This window comes from Pinus tabuliformis, chromosome J (genome assembly GCF_031772625.1).
Source record: "Pinus tabuliformis cultivar Carrire ecotype Pingquan chromosome J, CPIR1, whole genome shotgun sequence".
Classification (NCBI taxonomy): domain Eukaryota; kingdom Viridiplantae; phylum Streptophyta; class Pinopsida; order Pinales; family Pinaceae; genus Pinus; species Pinus tabuliformis.
Window position 1 is genome coordinate 971,502,942 of NC_142295.1, and position 11,616 is coordinate 971,514,557.

The 11,616-nt window shown below is 37.3% G+C and overlaps 1 pseudogene; it reads left to right on the forward strand.

The window, feature by feature from the left end:
* Positions 1 to 908: 908 nt before the first annotated feature.
* On the forward strand, positions 909 to 1,462 carry LOC149230066 (ARM REPEAT PROTEIN INTERACTING WITH ABF2 pseudogene; annotated as a pseudogene).
* Positions 1,463 to 11,616: the final 10,154 nt, after the last annotated feature.

Sequence of the window (11,616 nt, forward strand, 5' to 3'; positions counted from 1 at the left end):
TGTTGCAGAGTAGAAAATATGACAGGTAGGTGAAAAATCTAAAGGGGGTGATCCGATGATAGAGAGTAGATGATCAGATACATATAATATCCAACGAGTGAAGTCTGACGATCAGGCGTCGGAAATCTACGTAAGAATAACATATCCGACGACGTTGCTGTACATCAAACAAATGCTCATAAAAAATATGACAATCTTAGGAATATTAAAAAAAAAATTGAAAGCTAACGAGAGAGCTACGAAAGTATTGTTGTTCAATTAAAAAATAAACCAAGTCATGAAGTTCCAGGAAATACAAGGGGAAGCAAAATTGTTATTAGGGAATTTTGCAATAATAGATCTTGAATGCAAGGTTCATATTGTTCAACATGATACTGTTCGTCCTCTTTCTAAAATGCCCCAATTTCTAGATTCCCAACTCAAGGAGATGAAAACATTTTCTCCTGGTAGATTAGTACCGTATTTACACAACCAATATGGCATTTCCCATGATGGGGGACTAATAATGTCTCTCGAACTTCGAGATTCTAAAAGTGGGTGTCTTCAATAAAATGCAACATTTTCTCTTTCTGGGCTTACAAATAATTAGGATAAGCACTCCTCATGTGCTTTATCTGCAAATCCGACTTGTTCTTTAACAACTTCACGCGCGAGATCGCAAGCCTCAGAGTGGTCTTGCATTTTGCAGACTTGAAACTTTTGCCGAACATGGCTTGCAGATAGAGCTTCCTCTGATTAAAGACAGAAGATGCGGTTAAATTATGGCGACGGGATTGAATTGTGAATGGCAGAGAAAGCTCTGCAGCAGGCAGCTGATTAGATTGATTGTACAAGTATTGTGATCCCAGGACCTTGAATATGATTGAAGAAAAAATCATAAAATAGTGTTGGAGAACATATTTGATCTAATGCGTGTATCAGGTTAAATTGTTCAAAGAAGCATTTCTTTGGCAAATGATAATATTTATTGTGTTGATGACTAGAGAATGATAATCATTGATAACAATAGTTTGGAAGTCCTACTTGAATTATTTGAGCCTAGTTCAAATTAAAAAACAACAACATGTTGCATACTCTAGCAAAAGGGCCACTACTAATCATCCAATTGATGTTGCTCTTCCACCTCTAATACCCCAAGTACATTTGAGAGAGAAATATGTCAATAGTCACACTTTATCGGATGTTACCTTTTTAGTGGAAGATAGGAAATTTTATGTCCAGATAATCATTGTACTTCTATCATCTTCAAACGCATTTTGTGCCAAGTTTGATGGTAGATACCAGGAAAAGGAGGCAAAGGATGTTGAAATTCCAAACATACCCTGGACAGTATTTGAACTAATGATGATATTTATATGCACAAGACCTTACTATGGAGAATTTTGAGAATATATATGATCTTTCTAAGTTTTATCATGCAACTTCTTTGGGCCATATGCATGTTTTGTACTTACTGGGGTAGTAGCATAAAAAACATGTGCCCTAGCAAGGTACATTTCCATCTATCGTATCATTAATATTCAATCATTCCCATAAATTTGGTGGTGACACTTATGAGTGAACTAATTGAGAAGGATATAACTCGTTTCTCAATGCTGCATGTAATAGGTGTTACTATTGCCTTATTGGATTCTATATCAAAAGATTTACTTCTCCCTTATTCAAAGCACTTACTACATCCCTAGTGGTCTTGATACATTGTGTTAACAATACATGGTTTCAAGTAGTGAATAAAAGGAATTCTTTGGAGTTTCTTGTACATGTCTTTACATTATGAAAGTATTTGTTACCAATGAATGAAGGGGTTGCTTATTTTGTTATGCAACCAACTCACAAAATAGAATAAGAGATAGATCAATGACTTTAAAATTAGCCTCTTAGAGGGGGAAACCTCCTTTACATTACACAAATGAACAATTATTGGATGATACAAATGAAAAAAACCTCCTTTCTATATATATGAGTCTAAGGGGTCACAATATAATCAGAGCCGGCATAACAATAATAATGCAAGGGCACAAAAATAACAATAGTGGGCTTCTATGGGGCACAATAATAACAATATGGGGACAACAAGGGCAAAAAAATAACAATAAGGGGCTACAATGACAATAATAATGGATGAATACACTAGTCTTACAGGGATCTAACACATATTAACCGAAATGAACACCCACACTAAGATGTCTTGCCCAACATTCAACTTGGAATAAGTGTCCATCAACCATGGTTCATATTTTTCATTTTATTAAGTTTTATTACATGGATTTTTCATCAGGGATATTACAAAACCCTCCCCCTTGGGGGAACACCATCCTCAGTGTTTAACAACACTTATAACCACAAGACTGATGTAAGAAAAACATACTGCCAATAGAGCTTTATAACTTAGTTCGATGCAATGTTTACAATGATCAACCTGCGAAAAAACCAACATGAAAACATAAGACACATAAAATCAAAATGACATGACACCCATACTTCTTATTGTATCTTTATAACATAGGTCATGGTGGTATTTGCATCCATATACATATGTACATATACCAAACATCACCAAAACATGTACCAAAACATATACCAAAACACCATACCAAAATTTCTTTTGCCTCAACTGGAAAACAAAGAAGGATACATAGCCCACATCTGATCCACCATCTCCCATGTAGCTTCATTGGCCCCAAAGTGCTTGCATTTCACCTTAACTTGATAGATTTCTTAGTTTTGAAGTACGAGCACATTTTTCTGCAATATACATTGAGGCTCCGATGGGAATTCTCCATCTGGTTCCACCTGCAATACAGAACAATCAATCACATGATCAACACATTTACCATACTTCTTAAGCAATGAAACATGGAAAACATCATGGAATTTCACTGTCAAAGGCAGTGTAAGTCAATAGGCTATTGGTCCAATCCTCTCAACAATACTGAAGGGTCCACAAAACCATGGTGCCAACTTGGCACATGATCCAATCCGTAAGCAGATCTTCTTCGGTTTGATGCACAAGTGAACCTATTCCCCAACCTAGAACTCCTTGAAAAATCTTCTATGATCTGCATAGCTCTTCTGCCTATCCTATGTTGCCTTCGAATTCTTCTTGATTACCTGCATTTCCTGTTCCATGTCTGCCAAAATGTCTAATCCAATCAACACCCTATTAACTGGATCACTCCAACTGATGGGATTATTGCAACTCCACCTATACAATGCCTCAAACACACTCATCTTCAAAGATTCCCTATACCCATTGTTGTAAGCGAACTCTATGAGTGGAAGATACTCTTCCCACTTTCACTGCTGATGCATCACATGCATCCTCAACATGTTCTCCAATATCCTATTAACTCTCTCTGTCTGTGAATGATAAGGTATACTGAAGGCCAACTCTGTGCCCAAACCTACAAATAATTCCTTCCAAAACTTGGAAGTGAACTTTGCTTCCCTGTCTGACACAATATTCTTCATAACACCATGCAATCTGACCACATCTATGATGAATACCTATGCTACATTGCTAGTTGAGAATGTAGACTTCACTGGAATGAAGTGCGCAACCTTTGTCAACCTGTCCACAACAACCATGATGGAATCATGCTGTCTCACTATCCTTGGAAAAACTATGATGAAGTCCATGGAAATGGCCTCCCTTTTCCATTCTGTAATCACAATAAAATGTAGCATCTCTCCTGGATGCTTACACTCTGCCTTCACATGCTGACAATCGAAACACCTAGCCACAAACTCTGCTACATCCTTCTTCAGATTTAGCCAATAATAAATTTCTTCACTGCGGTCAATGTGTTCTGATAACCTGGGTGATCTGAATATGGTTTCGCATGAAACTCTGTCAAGATCACCTTCTTGAGCTCACTTATGTTTGGAACATATATCCTATCTCTGAATCTAACCAATCCATCTATTGTAAGGCAATAGCACATCCCGTGCACCTGCACTTGTACCACCACCTGTACCTACACCTATACCTATACTACTACCTGTACCTGTACCTATACTACCACATGTACCTATACCTATACTATTACCTGTACTTGTACCTATACCACCACATGTACCTGTACATGTACTTTGCTACAACCTGTGCATAATCTCCATGTACCTGACAACCTATTGACCTTCCTGCAAGATCCTATCATGTAAGTCTGTCCCATAGGAGCTTATAGCTGCTAAGTGATTTACCCGTATCTGCCTGCTAAGAGCATCTGCCACCTTGTTCTCTTTACGTCTAATATACCTGATATCAAAATCGAACTCACTGATCGTATCCAACCACCGACCTACCATTTATATTCGGTTAGTCAAATAGATACTACTAACCACTATGATCACTCATCAACACAAACTTCCTACCCAGAAGATAATGTATCCACATCTTTGACTCATGTATGATCACTTCCGACTCAAGATTATGTGTGGGGTTGTTTTGATCATGCTCATTCAGTTTTCGTGGCTCATAACATACCACCTATCTGTCCTACATAAGGACTCCATCAAGTCCTTTCTTGCAAGCATATGTGCATACTACAAACTCTTTATCTGGATCTGCAATGTTTAACATTGGTGCATGTGTCAACAACTACTTAAGCTACTGAAAACTGGCCTCACACTCCTCTGTCCACTCAAACTTCTTACCCTTTCTCGAAAATGATGTGATAGGATAAACAATCTGTGAGAAGTTTCTGATGAACCGCCTGTAATAGCCTGCCAACCCCATGAAATATCTCACCTCATCTACATTCCTAGGAGCTACCCATTGAATGATGACCCTTAGCATTTCTGGATCTAATGCAATTCCCTCCTTGCAGACAACAAGTCCCAAGTAATGCAACTTAGTCTCAAAGAAACTGCACTTGTTGAGCTTAGCATACAACCGATGCTCTCCCAACAATCTTACCACTGCTGCTAAATTCTCAGCATGCTCTTCCCCATTTTTAGAATATACCAATATGTCATCAATGAACACAATAACAAACTTATTCAAATATAGACACAACACACTATTCGTCAAGCACATAAAAGTAGTTGGAGCATTAGTCAAACCAAATGGAACTACAAAAAAATCATAATGCCCATACCTAGTCTAGAATGCAGTCTTGTAAATGTCATCCTCTTTGATGCGTACCTGATGTTATCCCGATCTTAAATCAATCTTCGAGAACACTGATGCTCCCTTCAACTGATCAAAAAGTCATCAATCTTCGGTAATGGATACCTGTTCTTGATGGTCACTTTGTTCAACTGTCTATAGTCAATGGATAATTCGAGAGTACTATGTTTCTTCTTCACAAACAATACTGGTGCGCCCCATGGCAATACACTTTGCCTAATGTATCCCTTACCCAACATTTCCTTCAACTACAACTTCAATTCTACCAACTCAGGTGTACTCATCCTGTAAGGTGATTTTGATGTCGGAGCTTCCCCTGGCACCAACTCAATAGAAAATTCTACCTCCCCGTGAGGTGAAAACTCTGAAATATCCTCAGGAAATACATCCTGGAACTACTATAGAACTGCGTACCTGATCAAAAAATCTGCATCCTAGACTTCCTTACTTTTGTCACTAGAAATGTGCACTACAAATAACACACGCCATTTTCTATGACTACGCTTTGCTTGCATAACTGTTACCATCCTAACTGATGTGGCTTTCTTCTTTCCTTGCAAGAATCTTGGCTCCCCATTATCATACAAAGTCTCAATGGGCTTGTCATAACAATACACCTTGTTTCTATGAAGGTACAATAATTCCATTTCCAACAACATACTGTATGATCCCAACGGTAATACATTCAAATGTGCTACGGTAGGCATTCCATTCAAATAAAATGCACAAGCTCTCACCCAATGATGAACCCGCTTCTTTGTACCTATAGCCAACTGCACTAACCAATATTTTGTATGAAATTCCTTACTCGAAACACACTTATCCACCAAGTAACTAACATAGCTATAATTAGATCTAGGGTTAATCAAAATAGAAATAAATTGATCACAAATCTTATTGTCCATCTCAATGATAGATGCTTGATAGTATTCCTGTTTGTTATCCAATGCTGCATAGATACAAGGACTCCTCGGACCAACATCCCAACACTCTGTGCGTCCTATGCATTATATATCTGAGGCCTACCAACCTGATTCTGCAGACAATCTCTCCTATGATGATCTTTGCCACAAGTCCAACACTTGATAGGCTTCTAGTCTTCATCCCTATTTTTCTCCTCAAATCGAAATCCTTGTCCTCTCTCTGATGCATTTAACTTCTTAGATGGCACTACATTCTATTTATTACCTATACCCTAAGGTCTTGCTCACTTCCTATCCCATTTTCCTTTGTTCTTTGCATTACCTTTCCAGTCGGGCATAGTCTTAAATCTATGCTTCAATTGATTATAGCAATGCCTTAGCTTTTGGATGGTCTACAAAAATGATCTAGGCTCATTGAGCTCAATCCTATCTTTGAATGCAATCAATAATCCACTGATGAACCTATGAATCTTTGCCTTCTCCTCAGTGAGGTAAGGCACATAGCTCAGTAGCTCCAAGAACCTACTAGTGTACTACTCATCTATCATTGATCCCATCTTTAGCTCATAGAATTCCTTGGCCCTGTCATCAAAGTATCTCTTCGACAAGTACTTCTTCTTGAATAACCTCTCGAACTCACTCCAAGTCAAGTCCTCCTCATGAATACATCTAACATTATTCACATCTTCCCACAAAATGTCTACTTTAACTTTGAGAGTGAATGTAGCTACTTTGGCTTTCATGTTCTCTGAATAGTCATGCAACCTGAAGAACTTCCTCATGCCAAGCAACCGTGCCCCTATCTTGCGATTTCTTCATATCTCCATCAAAATTAGGTGGCTTTTCTTTCTTAAACTCATATGGAAAGCATCTCCTATCAATCCTCCTGTAACGATGATAACGATGCCAATCATAGTCTCTATCTGAACCAAAGCTAGAATAATACATGTGTCTATCCCTTCTCCTATCCAGAGTGTCCAAAGATCTACCATCTCTAACCTTGTCATCTTTATCCAACCTGTGACCACCACAAGACCTACTACCATATGCCCCACTATTTCTTTCCTCCTACTCATGGCTAATTTTATGTGGTCCCTGTTGCTGCAAATATGACAAACTCCGAAGTATCATTGCATTTACCTCTGCTTATTTCTCTTGTGCTTGTATGATTCAGTCATTGTCTGCCTTACAACTCCTTATTTCTGCCTTTAAGATTTTCAATGTGTCTACTAGATCAGAAGAGTTCCCAACACCACACTGCTCATCTGATCCATAGGGAGAGTCTCAAGAATTGTAGTCTAGCATCTTGCTAGTCATCTTTGATATTCTTCCAGCAAGGTATATCATGTCAGCTAAACCAAATCACAATAAACCAACATACCTTAGTATAGTTCAGGGAGGATACCTCATCTACAATATCAACAAATAAACATGATACATGTATAACATAATTACAATAACATATAGAAACATGACACATAAGCATATAACCATGCAACCATCATTCTAGCTAGAGTCCAGTCACTGATGCATGATCATGTAAACCACACATACCATGACCACATGCATGACGACATCAACCGTACCAATGTACAACCATAATTGTAAATTTATACATCAGCACATATGAGGGAAACACACAAGCATAACATGCATAAACACATATAATCAATCATAAACAAACAACACTTGTAACAACAAGTAGCAACATGTAACCTAGCATACAATAATGATACATGTAAGCGACATTTAACAACAAGCAACTAGTCATACACTCATGACAATGCACTCTAGAAAAACAACATCAACTACCACATGGTGACATCATTACAACCATGATCAACGTCATGCAAATGCAACAAACACATGGTCTCACAACATAAGGCACACACACACAACTGACATACATGCATGACCAACACATAGCTCATCTAGTCCGAGGGGTGAACCATGCTCTGATATGACTCTATAACACCCTCCTCCCACATCAATCCAAGTAATCGAACAACCGGGGTAAACATGTGACAAGAGGCCACTATGATATGATTCGACCTCCTAATTCATGTTAAGGAAGTGGAACCGACGAAAACACACGATATAGAGCTGCAACATCAGAATTAGGACCTTAAGGAACCATCCCAACCTTTATGCCAACCATCCCTTGGGTGCCACTTATATTTTAGATCACTTAACCCCTGGATGCTTGCATGTTATGGGCCTAACAGCGTCCAGGAGGCTTTGACAAGGCATGCCGACGTCTAAGGACTATTTTACTCAGTGTTGTGCCAATGTCCCCAGGATTTGAGAAACTTTTTTAGGCCCAGAGCCCAGGTCACTACTTGGAATTGAATGACACCTTCAGAACATAAAGATAACAAGGAAAGAATGAGGAAAACGAAAATTCTTGAACGAGCCCTTGACTGGATCCCTAGTAGACATGATAGGAATTTCGTCAGACATATCATGAATATGCAATCTACATGTGTAAATATCAGATCTAAGCATAAGGGTCTCATACTTAGCTGAGAATCACTAAGAAGCATTGATGCCTCAACACATTGGTTGCAATTTCATCCATTAGGTCATAGATACATTGTTCATTCATTTACAAGTAAAAAACATGATGAGATCCATACATAGATACTGTCATGAAACATATATAAACCAGTATAATACTCATAGAAATATGAGTAGAAATAACCTCATATGATGATGCATAATCCAAACCCAGGATGGGACTTGCACGTTCCACTCGACCATAGAATGGTTGAGCTAAATCTCTCTTCAGCCATTCACCCTCGTGCCATATTCCAATCATGAATGTGGGATCTCATAGAACACATTAATCCAAACCATCAAGGGCTTATAGAGGCCATCCACCTCAACCCATCAAACAATGATTCCACCTCATGGTCGAACATCACAAAACCATCATCATATTAGTCTCTACCCAAGCCTTCCAGGGATCTAGAGAGTTTTTTCCAACCAAGGCTTCCAGGACTAGTAACTCAACCCACAACTGCTGCAGGGCTTCCAGAGTGTGTGTCCAACCAGGGCTTCTAGGACTAGTAACTCAACCCACCAAGGGCTTCCAGAGAATTTGTCCAACCAAAGTTTCTAGGACTAGTAACTTAACCCATGCTGTTACAGGGATTCTAGAGCATTTGTCCAACCAGGGATTCCAGGAACTAATAACTCAACCCAAGCTAAAGGAAACATGAGAACCAACAAAAAAAAGAGAGGAAATTAAACCATAATCTCCATATCTATCTAGGAAATGGAAAGGCTAGGAAATCCACTGTCAATCCAGGAAATCCTCCATACTAGTGACATATCATGACCAATAATCGACATGCATATTCCAAACATGCCAAAACTAGTGAGGAAAACATACATGCAAGTCAATACATGCAAGATAAATCTGTTGTAACTACTGATTCCAATGCCCTCTTACACTTTCCTGCTCTTCCTTTTCCTTCTTGCTCCAAAACTCCAAGTATGTCACACTCTCCAAGAGTGCTCTAAGAAAACTCTAAGTATCCAAGAGTATGAGAGAGAGAGACAAATGATAGAGCTCCAAAACTAAACTGACCAAAGTCTTTGTATTGATCCTTAGAAGCCTTTTTATTAATGAGGCCTCTATTTCCTCCATTTTCCATTATTTTCGTTCAATTTCCTCACATGCAACATGTGACCTTTCACCTCTCTTTTCTCCTAATTTCCATTATTTTCATAAATAAATGTGCCAAAAATGCCATTTTTCCTTTCCAAAGCCTTATCCATTGCCTTTGCCAATTTCCTTAGCCATTTTAACCAAAATTAACACCCACACTAGGATGTCTTGCCCAACATTCAGCTTGGAATAAGTGCCCCATCAACCATGGTTATTATTTTCCTTTTATTAACTTTTATTACATGGAATTTTCACCAGGGTTGTTACACGTTCAAACCATCATCGCTACTTGGAACATACCCTGGAGAACCACCTCTAATAGAGGCCCCCCTTCTGGTCCTTGTGTGCATGATGAATTCATCAAACACACCATAACCCCAGGGACTAGTTCCAGATTTCCCTAGTGCTATGGTTATTGGCTCAACGTTCCTACCCTACGCTATCACTCATACACCCTTCTCATATCCCCCACTTGGTTTTGTTTCACACCGAGTCATGGCAACCCTCACATTGACAAATATGGATTTAGAGATACCTGTATTGTATCTAGCCCCGTAGGCCATGTCTGCACACTCAGGTATTACCTCGATAGGCATCATTCCTATAGCCCCCTCTTAGGAAATGACCCCAAATTAGGCTACGTCAATGTCAACACCAACAGATGCTAACAAGAGGCATAATAAAAAAGGAAAGAAGGTGGAGGCCTCAAACATTGCCTCACCTATGGTACCATCACCCTGTGCTTTATGTGAAGTAGTAGGACACCCTAGGGTAAAAGCATGTTAATGTGTATCACATTTTCCCTTTTTGTGGCAAAGAAGTTTTATAAAAATAAATGGAGTTGGAATGTTTACTCTTAAATTCACAAAATCATCAAAAACTAGGTGGTGGTAAAAGAAGACAAAACATGTCAATTTAAATTCAATTTCATGTCATATTTTTTCTAAAATTTATTATATAATTTTTATCTAATTTATTCATTTTATTTAAAAGGTATCATTAATATTTTACATAAAATTTTAAGTAGTGACAAAACCGCGACCCCCCATTTCTCTATTGATTTATGTTTTTTAATTCCAATTTCTTTAAGAGATGTGTTGTAAACATTCTAAAGATTGCTAAACAAATTTAAAAATAAAAAGTAAGCATATTTTTTAATTATTATTAAAATACTAGTAAAAATGATCATATTTTCGTATATATAAAACCGCGACCCAAGAAACTACCCTTTCAAGTTTATAAAATCATTTTTTTTTAATAGAAATTTGAAAATAACATATAACAAAATGTTAAAATTTTTTTTTGAAATTTTTTAAAATATATTTTTTATTTTTTATAATAAAATTTTTAATTATGATTATAATAACGTATTTTATATTATTCAAAATATAATATATAAAATTACTTGTTTAGAAATTCTACTTCTATTTTTATATATATATTTAAAGAGTTTTAGCATTTCATTTAACTTTACATCAAGTTATTTATATTTTGTGAGTGATTAACCATAGCTTTTACCAATATTTACTATCAGTTGACTTATTTGCAAATTTAGTATTTACTTTTTATAACATTATTTATATTTTCTAAACCCATTAAATAGGTTCACTATAGCTTTTACCAAAAGTTATTGTGAGTTAGCTTTGTTACAAATTTAGCATTTATTTTTTATAATTAACAAGTATGAAACTCAACTCATTTAATTGATATTTTTATATTATCTTTTTTTATCTTTTTTTATTTGAGTACTTTTTTGCTTTTGCCATATAATGAGACACATTAACATGCTTTTACCCCCTACAAACTTGTGCACAAAGTTAGAAGAGTTAAAATCCCTTCTTCTTGCTCCAACAATACTAGTAGCCCCACCTCCACCCTTAGGAGAAAAG